Below are 19,054 nucleotides of genomic sequence, written 5' to 3' on the forward strand. Positions count from 1 at the left end.
AAAGAACCAATAAATGGTACATCACTTACATAATGGAGACAACCCTACGTTTGTGTTTGCATTGTCTCTTCCCGTGGCAGTGTCGCTCTTCGTCACGACTTGCAGGCATTAATGTCGAGTCTTTATAATCCCGGCTTGTAATCCCGTAGTATTAGAGTACTGTGAGTGGGAACACCACAGTTAGTCGATCCGGCACTCCCCCCCCCCCCACCTCTTCTCTAAGATTGCCGGAAGAGTAGGCCAAGCATCCTCTACAAAGGAACCGCCTTGACCATCCCTCAAATGGAAGCCCTTTCGGCCAGTAGCGAGATGAGTAAACAAAGGGTTGCAGAATTCTAAAGTTTGACTTTTTAGATCTTCAGGTGGTTACAATGAAGTATTAGAATAACATAGTATACCGTATGCTAATTACAATAATATACCGTATGCCTTGTTCTGGCTCTGTGACGATTGCGTGAACCGGTCCTGGGCCTCCCTGAGGTCGACTCAGCCTTAACACGAGTACCCGGTGCGACGCGTAAGCATCGCCACTGGGGAGACAAAGGTGGCCGGGCGTGGCGATGACCACCCAACCCCGCCGCGCCGGCCTTTATAAGTGCTCGCTGGCAGCACTTTCTCCAACAGTCTGTTAAAGGCTATACAGTACGGGGATCTTTGTATTTGCCTTCATATATATACGATTCTGTCGGTACAGACGTTATTATTGTTCAAGTCATATGATTGCAACACGAAGCAATCATACGCATGAATACTATTGAGAGCGTAATAATACTACAAATGATATCTGCCAAATGTTGTAATGTCACGTGCCGTGGACTTGTTTTTGGCGACAGAGCTACTACTTGCTGCACAGGTCACTTGACTCGTGACTCAACATTCAGCTCCGGGGGGGGGGGTGGTGGGTAAAATCATTTGAGGCACGCGGTCCTGGGACGACATTAAAAGCCTCAGAGTGGCCTTGCATTTCAGTGGCTTTACACCACCACCACGAAAACACAAGCAACACATTTTCAAAGCATTTACCTAGCATGGGAGAAGGAAAAGCCCTCTCTATCTTGCTAGATGTCATCCAACATGTCACTTAAGATATAAGTGACAGGCAATCATCCATGCTGCTTGATTTCTCTTTAATATCAGTCCCGCTTATTGTCACACAGTTTCCAGATCGAAGGAGTGTGATATTAAGCACACTAGAACTATCCTTAGCAGCAGGTACACACGTGAAGAGTCCCCTTAGGGCTCCTGTACTTTATTTATTTCGCCAACTCCCAAGCACTCGTTCCCAGCGGCCAACAACAGCTACCTCTCCCAGACTCCCATTCACTCCGTCTCTGTCTGCAGCTCTCCGGCCATCTGGAGGTGTGATCCGGGGAGGCTGGAAACCGCATCGAACTCACATAAATCCTGCTCACCCCCCCCAACTACCCCCCAGCCCTGCCTCCCATTTGTTACCTATTTTAATCACGAGCCCTAAACTGGCCACAGTGTGGCTATAAAATACACGCAATGGATTTTTCCAGCATCCTCCAAATTTGGATTGTATTTAAGAAAATGTGACCCAGGTTTTTCAAAACCAATTTCCCAGAGGAGGGTTAATTGGATGTAATTAGTTCGCAGATGGAAGCCGTGTTTAATCTGTCCCCGATGGGACGAGCAATAAACTTCATGCTTGGTGTTTCTCCAGTCTATGTAGACATGAGCTTCAGACACAAATGTGCAAGGATAACAAACATATTTGTAAAAAGGCGAGCAAATGGATACGTATTGCGAACACAATAGAGGAGGTGATGGAGGATTGTGCACGATGTCTGTATATGGAGTAGACAATTACGTGATGAGCTGTGTCCATGTTTGAATGCTGCTGCTTTTTTATTTTAAAAAACATAAACTATGGTTGCCACCTGTTCTGGTTTTTCCCATGATCACGGTAACTGTCCTGTGAGATATTTAATTCTTCTGAGGACATTAAAAGTCCTGTCTTTCGTCGGTTGCATAACAATGCAGCGTTCGAGACAATGCATTCATAATGTAGTTCTACTCTCTTTCGGCGTTGTGAGCTATGAATTATCCCCATGCTACGTCCCGGGTTTTTCGTACATCAAAGTAGCCAACAACTGTAGCCTGCGCCCAATTTGGGTGTTCGTAAAAGGACGGAGTCACCCCTAAATTAAGCTCACTTGTGACTTGCTTGGTTTATTTTTTGCAATGTTACTTTCCACGATTAACGTTTAAATAGCCGGTATTTGAAAGGCTTTGATATACGGGCGATTCGAGAGCGCTTGCTGCTTCTCACGCATCAGGGGGGCGGGGGCGGGGGACAAGACGTAGCAGCTTTAGAAGTGAACGTGACAGGTGACAAGCAGTTGGGGAAGTACAAAGTTACTGGGTGTGGAGAAAAAAAAATTAAAATGTTAATTGATGTTTCGGTCGACATTTTCCCGCCCGCTAGAGAAATTACTCCGAGGCATTCTCTCTTCGCCGCGGTGATTAATTTTAGTTGGTCGGGAAATAGAAAGCGAGACTCGAGTTTAAATTACAGCTTTAGACTACTTTTAACTAAAGGAAACACACACACATTTTAAAATAGTAATTTTGCATGTGATAGATACCACCCTCCCTTGGGTCTCTCTATATATTTACAATAATCCTACAGTAATTTGGTGTATAAGTGGCAGTGTTGATGTTAGCAATTATCTGTATTCGTAGATTCATAGCCTGATTCTATCCCTAAACTTCGCTTCTCACAACCATTCCCGTGTAGCATTAAAGGGTGTTTATTTATGAGATGAACAGCTTGAGGTGGTCATTCATTTTTTGCTTAGGTTTAAAACAAAATTATCTGTGCCTGCAAAAAGACTATAGATCCATTGGCTGTGTAGCCGACAGCCTCCAAGTGGGCCTGCAACAGACGTGGGAGATTACAAAACTGGCAAAATCAAACCCTTGATGCCGAGTTTCTTCACTTCTTCTCAAAAGGTTCCTTCATTGAGATGTTTGGTCGGTTAATTTTCATAACCAGGGTTAAAAAAGCTGACGGTTAATGTGCAACCCTGACCTTTCTAGCTTACATTACAGACAACAGTATGCCGTCTACCCAGTAATTATATTTCTGGGTGACCAGGGACAATGTAAATCAATAAACTCGTCACCGGTTCGAAACCAGAGTACCTGAAGAAAAACACGCGGATGGCTTCACGAACGCAACTGCCGTACTGTGTTGTCCTGGTCATCCAACAGCGCTCGTGGGTTCGGTTTTACAAATCTATGCATTAGCCACCAACCATTACCTCCGAAGCAATGGACCATAGGTGTGTGTGTGTCTGTGTGCCACCATTCGTGGCTGCTGAACAATCGTAAGTAAATCAGGAGGAGTTTGTGATGTGAATTAATAAAGCAAGGTTAGTGTATATAGAAGTAAAGCCACATTGTCCTGCGTACAACACAAGTTGTACTGGTACACATTCTGTGCTGTGCTTTCATTAACCCTAACGAGGTGAACACCTTCCTGCGGAGGGAGCTGGTAGGAACGTTGGGTTGCTCGGTCAATGGCCAGGGTCAACGGCGGCGTGGTGTATTCCGCAAATATGGCCAACTGTCAGGGCGAGCACAAGCCGGCGTGAGTAGGTTAAACGTTGAGTTTTATAAGGGCACCACGGGGTGACCAACCCCTCCCCACCCAGCCCCACCCCTCCCACCCCACCCAGCCCCTCCCTCCCCACCCAGCCTCTCCCCACCCTCCCCACCCAGCCCCTCCCCACCTCCCCACCTTCCCCTCCCCACCCAGCCCCACCCTCCCCACCCAGCCCCTCCCCACCCTCCCCTCTCCAGCCAGCCTCACCCCTCCCATTTTTGGATTCACGACGGACGGACGGACACAATAATCCCCTGTGGGCTGGTGGAACCAGGTGGTTCCTACCAGTAAACCATTCCTCATGACTGACAATGGCATTGGAATCCTTCATCCAGCAGTTGATTTAACAAAAAGCTGACTTTTTTTCTCTCACCATTGTTATTATTATTAAATACATTTGCAGCTTTGCAGCTCAAGATGTTGTGCAGAACGTAGGTCAGGCACATCGTGTTGTCGATCGCAGCTGTTAAATTATGTGCAGCACAAATGGTATTCAAATCTGAGGCATTGCCTTTTGGCGTCCTCTGGTCTAACACCGTTTTGAGATGAGGCTCCAAAGAAAACTGTCTCTGGTGTGGACCAATCAGCTTCAAAGACAGTGCATATATTATCAGAGTACGTTTTTTGTTTGCATTCTGACCACAAGTATTGTGGTTAATGCAGACACGATTCCTTGTAAAAGGTTTCAGTTTGGTGTTTTAACATCGTAACACCTGTTTTGTTGCCAGAAAAAAGGGGAAAATCTATTCTCTAAATCACAAATGCCACAGTCGCAATTTGAATAATAAAAAAACACAGAAAATGCGCCGGCGTGAAAGCTTCACGGACAGGACACGTTTGCAGTGGGAGCGAAATATGTGTTCTGCAGACAGGGCAAGATGTAGCTCTCTAACTTCGAGAGAAAATTGCAGGAAAATTGGTGTTACTGCCACGTAGAGTTTCGACTGAGAGCAAATTTGAGGGAAGCAAATCGGACGTTTGCCCATTTCATTGCCACACCGGAACTAAACGAAGTTGCAAACAAATGAATGAGTAACACGCACGCTTAGAGCCAACCCCACTGCACCAGGCTACTTGCCATCACGAGTTTTCCTACTGGGCTTTTACCTATCTGAGAATAAATAAATCAACACTCTCACATTAACAAATCTCCTCTGGACGAAAAGGGGCTTTTAAAAAGGTTTGACAATTCGCGTTGGCCGGGCATGAACGTGATTGTATTCCCGGAATGCAATACCACCACTTGGGACTATTAACGCTTTGTTTGTACACAGCAGGGATGGCTGCGGTGATGTAATGGCGAGCTTACTCGGCATGCAATCCAGACATCGCTTCTTTTATGCATTCTTCCAGCGTGGCAGTCGAAACAACGCAGCACGTTTCTCAGATCCCACCACATCTGCCCACCCCAGCAGTATAATTGGGTACACCAGGGTTCAAACTTGATTTGAAGCTTTCGTGACTGCAGGAATTACTCTTTGGTTCGTTCGGTGAAGTCACGTAGAAAGAAAATAAATTAAATAATAGAGTACGCCGTTTCGATTGCTACACAAGCAACCGTCTTCAGGTAGAACTAAAATTGAGAGAGAGACAAACCACAGACACGGAGACGCACAGACAGACAAACAAGCAGAGAGATAGACAACACAGACACACACAGAGAGACACACAACATAGACACACAGAGACCCAATGCCTCTGTGTCGAGGCCTTAGTTGATTTTTTTTTCTACGTGACTTTACCGAAAGAACCAGAGACTACACCAGGGTTGGCCGTCCAGCAGGTTGCATGTGGCGGGGGTCAAGTATGGGTACACCCCCACCTCTTCCGAGATGCATGGCCAGTGTGTAAGAGCAGGGTAAACTACCTTCTAGAGAGCTTCTGCAGAGCTAACTTCTTTTAGTTGCCCTTCCACCAGCAGCGGTGGTTAACAAGTAATTTACAGTGCTGCACCTTTACCGTCACTTAATCTATACATTACAGCTATGATGGAACAAGAGAACATTCAACATTCAGCAAATTGAGCCGCACACACATTCATATTTCGAGAAACATCGACGAAGAGCCAGCTTTTACCATGAAATTGATTGCACAGAAGGGTACGTAGAAATGACAAAATATCTGCAGGCTCCTGCAGAGAAATCATGTAAGTGCCCTTTCATATATATATCCTCCTTCATTGGTCCATCTCATTCCAGATACAACAAAAAAAAAATCCCCATTTGAGCTACAACACTGGAAAGCCAAAGAGCCAAAAGATCATCAACATTCTCTTTTATATGGATGACCTAAAAACTGTATTGGGGAAAAATTATGAAGTGTCAGGGTCAACATGCATCTTACGGAATGTGCTGAATATTAGCCAATAAAACAGCTTGGCAAGAGCGAACTACTTGCCTCTTTTTATCGAGGTTACAAATCTTGCACAGCAGTTAACTGAAGACATGAGGGATGAATAACTATGCATTTTTATTATTATTAATAATAATCAACTTTTTAGCTGATTATGAGCGGCAGGGTGACTGTAATTATCATCATCATCAGTACACAAAAATTAGAAAGAGGCACAAAAAGGACACGTGACAGGGTAATTTTGACGTTCTATCATTTTACTGAGTAAGTGCGCTGTTAATTATAAGTGTCGCTATTGCTTAAAAATTAAGGGTTACATCAATATCTACGTGACTTTACCGAAAGAACCAAGAATATGAATCCATGCAATCACGAAAGCTTTAAATCGAAATTTACATCAATATCATTGAACACTGACCATATTTTACGGTGGGTTTGTACACCGTGTTTTAATGTTTTATTGTTGGCATTCATACGAACAAAATTTTATTTGTTGGGGATATTTTTACTTCAGCGCTGAACCGACGACACCACTGAGATTATGGGTTCAAATCTGCAAACCGCAGATCAAAAAAAAAAAGTTAAAACGTTTAGTTGAGCCAAAATGACTTATTTTCCTCTGCACTCTTGAAATGAAAGCGGAAAATGACATTTTCTTAAAACGTGCACAGTGAGGAATTATTTATTGAGCCGAACATGCTACGTGTGTCCCAGTCCTTCCACCCTAAGTACCCCACAAACAGAGAGCTATCGAGAAAGATACCTTCTTCGTCATTACCCACTGCAAATTGTTCAGCTCTGTCCTCCATCCAACTATTGACACAAGTAACAAATTAAATGTTCTCAGCTACGTCTCCAACGATTTTCTTTCTCTCTTACATATTGTCCACTCCATTACATACACACAGCCAGTGCTATCCCCATGTATAATTTAGTTCACGCTCTACCACGACTGTTACCATAGATAGTGCCACATAAATACTTCATAAGAATTTGTAAACTTATTACAATACTTGGAGCACCTTAGCTCCGTCTCACAGTGTAATCCTCCGCTGAGTTGAACGAAAATTGGTTTTGCACCCGCAAATGTCAGTACTCCTATTATTGCCAACATAGTTGGGTGGACTGTTGGCACAATGGTTTCGTACGCCGCACCGTGAACTCAGCAACATGAATTTGATTCCTAGCCATGGCTAATAACGGTGTGACATAGTAGAAATTGTGCTATTATGTTTTGGCCAATGCACATCTGACTGGACCGGGTAAAATATCACATATAATCAGATTTCATCAGCTAATTCATCCTGTTATCCGTGGCTATCTGCATTAGTTTTTTTTTATGGATCCGTGCAATTAATCGGTAATAATATTGCAAATAAAAGAATCCACGATGTGTATACGAGTGAGCGAGCGTCGCCTCCTGTAGAATGGATACGCTTTGTTTGCATTCATCCTTTAACAAAATCCCTGATGAATTAGGCTCATCATGGTATCAGTGAGATCCGAAAGACACTCTCACAGGTCTGCAACAATCCTTCCCCCATGAGAATATTCAGAATTATCAGGATTTAGGCTCACGATTTTATGCCATTACGATATATTTTTTCTACATTATGGTATGCACTTAAGTGCCTCCAATGGCTGCAGGAATTAGGTGATGTAATTGAATGTGGTGCATGTGAATCGAATGCAACAATTTCCCACGCACGCAATTGTCGCGCCCGTATCGTGAGCGTGAGAATCAATTTTAATTCATGAATCGATGCATCGCTGCACCCCTTGCTCTCGATACAATCTTAGCCTGACATGGAGTGTATTAACTTATTACCCAATAAGAATCCACCCATCAATGAAAGGGAAGAGGCACTGTGCGTACATAAACAACGTTCACGCAGCATTGCCGAGCGGCATACTTGTTGAAGGAAACACAGGATGGCAGTTCCATGTAAGCAGTCTATGCATAATACATCTAAATGTTGGCATGCAGCTGCATTTGTATGCTCTGTAAACCCAACATCGCATCGTGTGTTTTCAGTAACAATAATCAGCACTACAAGTCATCGCACTCTAAATGTAAAACAAAATCCACCAGCAAATTGGGAATTTGAATGGAAACAAGTGACATGCTCAAATCCAAATCTGTGTGTACTTTGCAATAAATATGATGTCATTGGAGTTATGCCAAACTCAGGTGCAATCTGCCACCGTCCTCATGACAAAGCCAGCCTCCCATTGTGTCTGACATTGGCCTGTCTGTCGAAGAACTGCTCTTAGAGCGTTTTAGCTGCTCTGCCTTGTATCCTACACCCTACAATTAAGAGTATTCACGGTACAAGGTAAAGGCAATGCTGGAAGTGTAACTCCTGTTTGCAATGTCTTTGCTCGCAGAAAGGGCCACGATTAGACGGATAGAGTAAGCACATTTATTTATTTAGCTGAGAAATGTCTCACTCATTCTGATTCTTTTCCACAGCATAGAGCGTGGACATTTTTAGACAATTCCCATCTAGATATATACACAATGTTCTTAGGTTTTTTTCGGTAAAGTCACGTAGGTAAAAAATTAAAATTAATAAAAGTAAAATACAAAAATAATTAATTTTAATTCTTTTTTTTGCCTACGTGACTTTACCGAAAAAACCTAAGAATATGAATCCTTGCAGTCACAAAAGCTTCAAATCTAGAATATACACACTGCTTTGTGAGGGGGAGTGGTGGCGCATTGGTGTGCACGCTGCACTATACACCTGACAACGCGAGTTTTATTTCCGGCCACGGCTTGCATCAGTGGTGAGTGACATCTGAACCAGGCCTGAGCACCCCACCCCACTTCACCATCCCTCACTGACCGGCCTTGTGAAGCGTGTCAAAAATGACCGCTTCACTGACGAGGTGTGGGAGAGGCCTTCATCCAGCAGTGGATTGATTAAGAGCTGTAAAATATGTTTTAGAGATATCGTAGAATATTTGGGAGAATACCAAACTGAAAGCCGGAGAAAAGCCGCACACGCACGAGAGAAATAACACACAGGCTGAGGCCTACTTGCTGTACTGCTTCACGCTGCTCTGCTTGTGGGCTGTCTCACAGCCGCAATGATCTTCCGACCGTCATACCCTCCAAGCGGCTGGATTAGAGGCATGCATTGTCAAGCACCGCTGACCCAATGTCATCATCAATATAAATCAATGGCACACATTATTGAGATTAACAGTCATAATCGCCGAGAGACCAACCGGCTGCTGAAATGATGGGCACTGTTTTTATATGTTCCCATGGGGTCAAGTCTCGAGCCCGTTTATCCATTTCCTCTTCCAATGCCATACCGCTCTTCCCCTTAAAATACTATCAACACAATAATAACAGTAATCACAGAAAAAAATCACAAGTCATCAAACTCTATTTCGAATCCACGTGGTTGGATCTCCAGAGGACACGGCCACCTGTTATGGGTAGAACACACAAAATCTGGGCTCCCATCCAAAATAAGAGAAACGCAACGTATAAAACTAAAGATCCGTGTTTAGGATCGTCCCATAATATATGTCCTGGGACATATATAAGAGCTCATGGCTGAGCCCTTACAAGGTGTCTCACGCATGGCAGCAGACTGTACCCCTTACGGTTCCCGTGGAGCCCAGCAGGCATCGACTGATGTTAATTATACTGAAAGCGGGAAAAATAGAGACTCGTTTCCAATCAACCTCTCCCCCCCCCCAAACCCCACTGAACCACCTATAAACATTCACAGCCCTCTGGAATTTCTCGCGCCAAGCGCAGCTGCAACCCGGCAGAAGGTCTGTTAGTTTCACACCTGATTAATATTCAGCATAGAAAAAAAATGATATGGCATCGGCGTTCATTCTTCGCTGTGATATTTTTTTTCTCTCTTTCTCTCTACTTCAAAAGCCCAGGAGCTATTTCATTTAAAGAGCTGCTGTTTGCGTCAGAGAGCTTAGGTCTGACTTTGAGCCAGGGCCTCTCTCTCTCTCCCCACCCCCCAACCTCCCAGCAACCGCTACGGACTCCACTCCACAGCCCCCCCCCCTCCCTATCAAACACGCTCAAAATTAGATTTATAAAAAAAATAATTGCATTGACTGCCCGGACTAACAAGTTTTCAGCTCCTTATAACATTTTGTAATGGGTTTTTTTTCAACGAGCCTTCCTTAAGCCCAACAACCCCAACAATCCAGAGCAGAAGTGGAAAGTGTGTGGGCGAAAAAAATATATATTTGTAGCTAAAAAGGAGGCTGCAATATGTCACGCGAATTGTAATTTATTTCACAACGGCCTCTTGAACAGTTAGACTTTGGGTGTGCTTGGCAAACAAGGACCAAACATTTGGTCAAATGGAGGATAGGACGTTTTAATCCATTCTGGTCACACAAGGTCGACCGACTTTTTCCCTTTTGAGATGTTTTTTTTTGCACAACACATTTTGCGCAACCACGACTTTGATTTATAAAAAAAACAATAACCACGAAGCAAACGGCGCATAAGCAAAAGCACATTACAAAGTGTACGGAGCATTCCTACTGCGCCTATCTTGTGGCTCGGCGGTTGCTGTATGGGACCGAGGGACGTTTAGCTGACGGGAGACGGCGCAGGCGGAATTTCTCGGGAACAGCAGCGTCTCAGCGGCGTCTTAGCGGCTCCCCCCGCCGCCTCCTCTATCCCCCTCCTCCCGCACTCTCCTCCCTCCCTCCCTCCTCCCTCCCCCCTCCCCTCCTCCCCCCTCCCCTCCTCCCCTCCTCATCCCCCCTCCTCATCCCCCCTCCTCATCCCCCTCCTTCTCCCCCCCACCCCATCCTCTTCCTCCCACCCTCCCCCTCCTACCTCCTCCGTCATCCCTCCCCCTTCCTTCCCCTTCCACCCTCTTCCCCCCTCCTTCCCCCTCCACCCTCTTACCCCCTCCTTCTCCTCCCCCTCCTCCCCCTACCCCCTCCTCCCCCCTCCTTTCCCTCCCCCCTCCTTTCCCTCCCCCCCATTTCCCTCCCCCTCCTTTCCCCTCCTTTCCCTTCCCTTCCCCTCCTCCCCCTCCCCCCTCATCCCCCCCCTCCTCCCCCCTCCTCCTCCCCCCTCATCCCACCCCCTCCTCCTCCCCCTCCTCCTCCCCCCCTCCCATCCTCCTCTCCCCCCCGTCCTCCTACCCCCCGTCCTCCTCCCCCCCAACCTCCTCCCCCTTCCCTCCTCCCTCCCCCCCGTCTCTCCTCCCCCTACCCCCACGCCGCTCACGAGTCTCGGCGCCGCTTCGCGAGGAGTCGCACCTCCGCGCAGGTGAAGGCGACTGGGAGCCCGCCAGGGAGCAGGCGCGTGGAGGAGGCGGGGAAATCAAAGCGTGCCGAGGGAGAAAGCTGCGAGGGGGATGGGGAGATGGATTCGCTGCGTTTCAGCCGTTAGCTTTGCATTCCCTCGTATGTGGCAGGTGTGGGCTGTGTGTGGTGACGGTTTTTATTAGCTAACCACGTGACTTTAGCGAAAGAACCAAAGAGTACGGTTTTTATTGCTATTGGCATTCGCGTGCCCGCTCTTGAGTGGCGTTTACTCACCGTGCGTCGAGCGGTGCGTCAGCTCATTGACTGAAATTGATTCATGCGCTCTGAATGTACGCATCGAACCTTGCCCACAAGGATTTATTTGATAATGATTTATGCAAATCACTTGCTAATGCTATGCTAATTATGCATTTAGGCTAATAGGGGCAAATGAAACTGTACATCCAGGATCAACAAAAACACATTCGAAACAATACATACGAGAAAAGTAAGAAGTGAGTAAAAAAAAACAAGATACGATTGTGTGATAAAATTCGAACAATTCGTTGAATCACAATAGGGTGAGTAATTACATGCCTGGTTATTACATTATGGGAACCTCATTTGGTTATTACATGTCACAGTCGTTGTGATGGGCGAGGTGGCTCCGTGGTTGAGCAAAGCCGCTCGCAATCCGAAGGTTGTGAGTTCAAATGCCAATGAGGAGTGGGTTGCCGCTCAGCCCATCATTCCTCCTGGGTCAGTAAAATTTCTACCACTTTGAAGGGAAATCCAACGGCGGTATTCCGATAAAAAGACTCACCAATGGCACATGAATGTGGAATTCCAGTCAACTGGAGCACGGTTGGCTGCGTACGGTGCAAAAGAAGTTCAATATGCATACGCACAGATAAGCACCACGTCAATGCTCTGAGTAAGAAATCGCCACGGAGAGAGACAGGTGCCAGCCAAGGGAGTGGCGTTATGACATTCAGTGGCTCAGGACCACCCGATGCTTGTTTGAACATGGAGGACATTCAGACTTATTGACGTGTCGTTATTTTCGTCCTCAAACACGCTCCCAATATTCTTAGTTTTTTTTCGGTAAAATCACGTAGGTAAAAAATTTAAATTGAAATTAATAAAAGTAAATTTAAATTAAAATAAAAATCACGACGTTTCGGAGGCAACACAAGCTTCCGTCTTCAGGTGGAACTGTCACAGCACGCTTGCTGTATCAAGTAAATGAGAGATTCCAAGAGATACTACCCCGTATATATACTGGTTGGGGGGGGGGGATGGGCCAGGACAGGCCCCCTTTATACTATTATGGTAAGGTGCGGCTTGAGACTACGGCTAGTCTACATAACAAAGGACTGAGCCTTTGTTATGTAGACTGGCTGAGAGAGGGGGGGGGTGCCAGAGTTGTTAAAGTGCTCCCAATAAGCATCATCTTGCAGACATACGTGTGGGAAGGTCAATTGGAGGGGGCTCAGCATCGCTTCTGATCCGCCCCTAGTTGGCGTCTGTGAAAGAGCTTAATAGCTCATCGGATTTCTCCAGTCTAAATAAAAATTCTGATTCTGCTTCAGGTATCACTTGCCACTCAAGTTGGCGATGAGCGGGAATTGATCTCGGTTTGACGGGTTTATATTAGCATCGCGCGAATCATCTCTCAACGCCACTCCGCAATTACGTTGCTATTTGATTAAACGTGTGTTCGGCACACTTAAAATCGAATTCGAGACGAGTTACATGAGGTAATAATAATAATGATTCCTTACGTAATAATAAGTTGCGAGTGGAAATTAATGCCGGGAGCTGTGGCGTCGATACATGCGCACTGCGTTATGGACCTGGCAACCTGAGTTTGATTATCGACTATGGCTAACATCAATGCCGGTTCATATTTGAATTCGTCTCGGGCTCCCTCTTCACAAAGCCACACTGACAAACATCGTCAAATATGGTCACACAAAAGCCCTTCCTTGTCTGGCAGTCTGGCATGGCATGGGGAAGTTTTCTTTCGCAAGTGGATTGACAAAGGGATTTTTTGTTATTATTAATAATAATTACGACTAGCGTTATTGGTGGAGGAATGGATCAAAGTCAACTTAATTAATTTTACAAAGAAAAAAGTGAGTTTCGTGGCATTTAAATTAAAATACAATCAGCCAAAGAGACAAATCGGCCACTTTTGTTGAAGCTTACGCAATTACATAACTACGATTGCACACTAAAAGGCATCGTCCGCCATGGAAATTGACACTTTTAAACGGTGCATCCTGGCAGGCGATAATGATTCGAAGATTAACTATGAGAAATGCAGAAAGTGTGGGAAGTTGAAGTTTTAGAATTTTGACTCGGCACACTTTAGGGGGTATGTGGGCCCGGTGCCATCTGGCTGACCAGTCGAAGGTCGCGTCACCACCGCAAGTATATTGAGCGCGGCTCTCTCGCGCGCGGCGGTCTGCAGACAAACCCTTTTTGCTGTGTAAACGCCAAGCTCTATTGAGCGGCCAGGGATCAATGACCTTGAACCGAGTACCCCTTCAATCTGGCCCGAAACTCCAGCTGTGCTCTCTCGCGCGCCATTCCGGTCATGTCCGCCATGCAGTAGATATCAAGCACCGTCAAATAAATCTCCCTGGTTTCCCGTCGGAATCAGATAGCAGCGGGCATGTAAATGCTGCAGATGTGTTCCGCCAACTGCTGGAGAATGAGATCGGTCCCCCCCTCCCTGTCACCCCCCCCCCACCCACACAAAAATATAAAAGGCTTAGACACGGCGATTTTGAAATGAAGGAAATGCGTTCGGTTTAGTTGATGGAAATGAGGCTGATGTGAAGTCGGACGGAAAGTTGCAGCCGGTGCCTTCAAGCTGACGCACGCCAACAACATTACAAGCCGGACACAAATGAGGCTGTCAGGCAAGAAAAGCGTGGGAGGAAAGGGAAGAATAAATGAAATGGGAAAATATTCCGCATGTGGGACAGGCAGTGATTGGCACGCATGGACGGTGGAAGAAAAGACTCGGGGAATAAATAAATAAAAAAGAGAGCGTGGGATTCATCCAAGAAGAAAATGGAGCAAGTTTGGGGTTATTTGTTGTTGTTACGAACACGAGACTGTTGCGCTCTTCATTTGCAATTTGTCGAGGCCAATGGGAGCATCAGATAATCTTGGTGTTGCATCTCAATCTGCAGCACATCAAGCTGGATATGAAACAAAAGAGTAATTTCAAACGGATCACATTAGGCACAATGCATCTTGGCCACGAACAAAAAGCTGGCGATATTACCTCTCTGCACTGCAGTGCTAGGAATCCCTTTCAACAGCACAATTGCCTGAGCACTCTTCATTTTTGATCCGAGAGAGGCACACAATCCTTTCTTTTTTTCTTACATCCACGCCTTTCAGAAAGCATTAAAATAATGACTTCAGAGTGATCAAGCGTCGCCTCCAAGAAGACCATAATGGACTTGGAGAAATAGAGGTTTAGTGGCGCATGGGGGTGGGGGGAGGGAGGCTTGAAAAAAATATCTGAAGAAGTAAACGTCAATGTCATGTAATTGGACAACTCGGCTGCCCTCGGGTGTGCAGGTACGGGACCCCTCATTACTGTTCTGTCTTCGCGTCAATTTATGTCCCCCACTTGTATTTACTGGCGAGCCTACTCCCGCTCTGCCAGCGAACGTGTCGATATTAACACGGTTCATGCCCCCACACCAATCATCGCCGGGTGCACCCGTGGCGTTTAAAAAGGGGCGCCGCGTTTTTTGACGTTTGCGAGCAAGCGCCAAATATAAAACGGCGATGAACGCGTAAGCGGTTTTTTTTTCCATTCAATCGATCAGTTTGTTTGCTTGTCTGTCTGTCGTGTCTTTATTTACGGGGGTACGTTTTACCGGGCGCGACGTTGTGCTTCCGCCACGCGGCGACGGGCGCGCGTCAATTAACTTATTCAAATTTCTCCTTCGGATACTCTCACCGTGTATTGGAAAATGCGCACTCGACTTGCGATCCAGAGGCCGCCGGTTTGATCTCCTGGGCGTGAAAAGTAAAAATACTGAACGAGTTTTTGTAACCCCCCGTCCCCCCCAACCATCTCTGTCCACCCAGCAACATCAATGGATTCACCACGGTTTGTCGACCGGCAGGTTGTGTGTGATGGGTTGGCACTTACACCTCTACCAACACGTCTGGCTAGCCGTGGAGGAGTAGCCCAAAACACCGTCCAGATAAGCTCTCTGTAGCTTCCTCTAGTAACAGAACACAACCACCGTAGGTGCGCTTTGAGGCCCCGTGAAGTGTCGAAGGCCCTCTGGCAGGATTTCACGGACGCAGACCCAGGTGCCATGGGATGACTGACTGAGATGACTGGCAGATGCACCACTAGCTATGCTCTCTCAATGTGGCTCAAGCAAAAGCCCTCCCACCAGCAGTGGCTTCGAGCCAAATGGTTTAAGGGCAGTACCCTTACTTTAGTTTTCCCGATGTCCAAGTAAATGCTGTAGTTAATACAAATAAAGTTGGTGCAAGTGATTGCAGTTGTATTGACATGTTTCCTGACCTTTACACTGAGCATTGAACAACAGAAATGTTGTCACGTGAAGTCAACCTTCACGTGACATTTCGACACATATCGGGCCTTTGTGCTCCCGTGTGTTAGCTAATCGCATCTACGTGTGTTTTAAAGTAAATTGCTTCCGACTTATTTCACGGGATATTTCACCCTTGCACCGCATCAACTAAACCCAGACAGTTTAAAATCCATACGTTGATGGATCTTGGAGGAATCCATCTGGAAAGTAGAATTATGCTTAAAGCAAGACGAATGTATTTGTTTTTGATATTATATTCACGTATTTTGTTGTAGTTATAGCAATCTCGGAATAGGATTGCCCAATTCCACCATCTAACATAGTGGGAAAGTAACATTTTCACAACCTACATTAAATGTGTGGGCGTGTATACAGAAGTTCTGTATACCCTGATGACATTGTTTTGAAAAAGTATCGATATCCAGCCTTGCACAGACAGGCAGGGGATGGCAGGAGGGTGGGGGTGGAACACACACACAAAACGCTAAATCGATCACCTGTGTTACTGTGCAAGGTGTGCGTTAGTGAGCGGCCCTGGCTATTGCTCAGTTGTGCAATGTTGTGAAACACGTCCCAGTTAACAAAACACTCCTCCTGATCCAGATTGCGAAAATATCCGTGTGCTCAGAAACTGAGCACACGTGTATGTGCAGTCGGCGAGCCTGAGAAATTGCACCGTGGTAGAAATCTGTGCGTTGCACATTTGCACATAGACGCACGCGGGTAATGGATTCCCTTTACTGGCAATAAGCAACCGCCGGCTTGCTCTCACAACCACCGAGAACGCGGGGCGGGCCCGCTATTGCCTTGGAGCAAGTGCTGTAACTAATGCAATCTGTCTGAAGTGGGAAAACAATTTATAATTGGGTGACGTTCCCCGCCTCCCACCTGCCCACCCCAGCATTTTCATCAGCACCCCTTCTTTCCCCCCCATCACCCCATCCTAACTCCCATTGCTCACGCAGTCCCAGCTCAATCGCCCATCCATCCGCGCCACCCTTGCATTACCTGGCAGCCACGACACGACAGGCATCACAACAGCACCATCATGGCCTCAGTGGACAACAGCAGGCCTCAGAAAAGTTCTGGGTTCGGGGCCATGTGGGGAGCCACGTCGGAAATTTGGGGCACCGCAGTGGCGAGATGTTATCTCCCTCGCCTGGTATGCAAGAGGTCGTGGGTTCAATGCCGACCCTGACGCCTGTATATTTGCCGGCTTGCATGTTGACCCCCCTTGGTCGCGTGGATTTTTCTATGGGTACTCCAGTTTTTCCCTCATTTGTGGCCAGGTTGCTTCTGAAAAAAAAGCTAATAGCTCAGTGGGCTTAACCTGGTGATATTACATCGTTTACAGTTTAATTTCTACGGCAAGCCAATAATTCGTGTCAGCCGTGGACGATATTACATGGATGTGACAATAAAAAAAAACATGTAGAAAATGGTGGGCTCTTTGCATGGAAGAGGTGCGATCCTTCTAATCCCTTGGTCCCTGCAGTGTTCACCGGCTTTGGCCCAGAGGCTGCAGGTAACCTTCATTTGGCCTTGTTTATTATGCATATTATGCTAAATGTGAGCAGACTCCCCATTAGCAAACCTGACCATCATTTTGATTCCAATTTACTTTTTTTTTTTTAACACAGTTAAGTCTGCAAGAGCGTACTCAAATTTTAAAAGCTGTTTGGTGGATTAGGGTAGTGCACTTTATTAGACCACACGAGGCCTGAAGCAACATTACATTGTGATTACACTTTCGCTTAATTTAGGTCCAGTGCTTTTACCAACATTTTTTAACTCCTCTGATAACAATTTTTCTAATCTTAATCAGAACTTGTTGCTTCATTTTGCATCGGGGAGGCATTTTTTTTATATTTACCGCTTAAATTTTTGCCGAGGTGCACATCGCAGTGTTTTTGATTTGCGCGAAATGCAAACGTATATGCAGTCAACATTGCGTTCAGGGTACAAATATGAAGCGAATGTAAATCTGCAACAGATTCCCTGTCTTCCAATGTATTCCATTCCCTCATTAGCTTAATATTTGTAAATGCTGCATCAACAAGCAAGTACGCGCACACACCTGTGTGCACAGAACACACACAGAGACACACACCGTACAAATGATCTACACAAGTATGAGCCAGTTATGAGGTACGTGCAGCTTGGCTAAACATGATAAACTCCAGTACTCTAATTTAATATTACTTTCATTTCAACTTATTTCATGCTCCATTGCCTGATTGTTTTTACCCTTAGCTGTAATAGAGAGGGGCCTGCCGTTGTTTTTACAAGTGGCGAGCTGGAAATCTTAAAATAGGTGCTGTCGTTTCACACACCCCACCTCCCCCCCACCGCGTGCCCCCCCCCCCCCCACAAAAAGTCTCCGTTAAACCAAGCTCATTAACCTTCAGCTCATTTCCAACGCGTGCTGTTACGGCAAATGGGTAGAAAATGCAACCGCCTCTGCACAGCAGGTCCACTGACTTACATAGTTCCGTCCGCGAGGGTGAGCGGACGAATGAAATTAGCAGCGGTAAGAATGTTGAGGGGGCGCTGGGGGGCGCTGGGGGGCGGGGGGGGCACGCTGGCCCTCGTACGTGAACAAAAAATAAAGAGGGGTGTACTACCCCCCCGCACTTTGTGACCCCCCCCCCCCCCGCCCTGAGAATGTTCCCTTACATTTAATTCCACCCCCAAATTCGTCGTCGTGTTGTGCGGCACTCTGTGTGATGAGCGTGTCTTCCGTTGAAATGCTTTACCAGTCCAGGTGGTGCTCTTCTTATCCCACTGCGTGCGGTCAGATCGCAAAGTCGTGTTGTAGTCTGAGGGGGTGGAAAATATCACGGCGTGTGTGTGAGGTACTTTGGACGGCATGTGATTGGCGGCTCCAATAATAATCAAGACGAGCAGAGGACCATCCAAATAGTGAGGAGAGTTGAAGGCGAAGGTTCAATTTCGACCAATAAAACTACTTTATCCATTGATGTGAGCAAATACCATGAATTATTGCGTGAAGTATGGACAGTCCTAACGATATGTGCTATTTATAATGTTTAATTCTGCTTCTGTGTTGCACTATAACTTTTGCAGTTATGAAGCATGTTTTTTTTTTGTACCCATGTCTTCATTGCAAAAGTGGCGTCTGATCCCCGTGGGCTTTTAGCTAGCCTTAAAAATAAAGGGATTCGAATCGAAGAGTGCAATTCTTGTCACG

At 46.1% G+C, this 19,054-nt stretch overlaps 1 protein-coding gene across 1 annotated transcript in view; it reads left to right on the plus strand.

The window, feature by feature from the left end:
* Nucleotides 1-19,054, plus strand: part of LOC144723519 (neurexin-1-like) — a 365,717-nt gene that overhangs the window by 128,646 nt on the left and 218,017 nt on the right. The window lies entirely within an intron of this gene.

The sequence above is a fragment of the Lampetra planeri genome, chromosome 18 (genome assembly GCF_965212315.1).
Source record: "Lampetra planeri chromosome 18, kcLamPlan1.2.h2, whole genome shotgun sequence".
Taxonomy (NCBI): domain Eukaryota; kingdom Metazoa; phylum Chordata; class Hyperoartia; order Petromyzontiformes; family Petromyzontidae; genus Lampetra; species Lampetra planeri.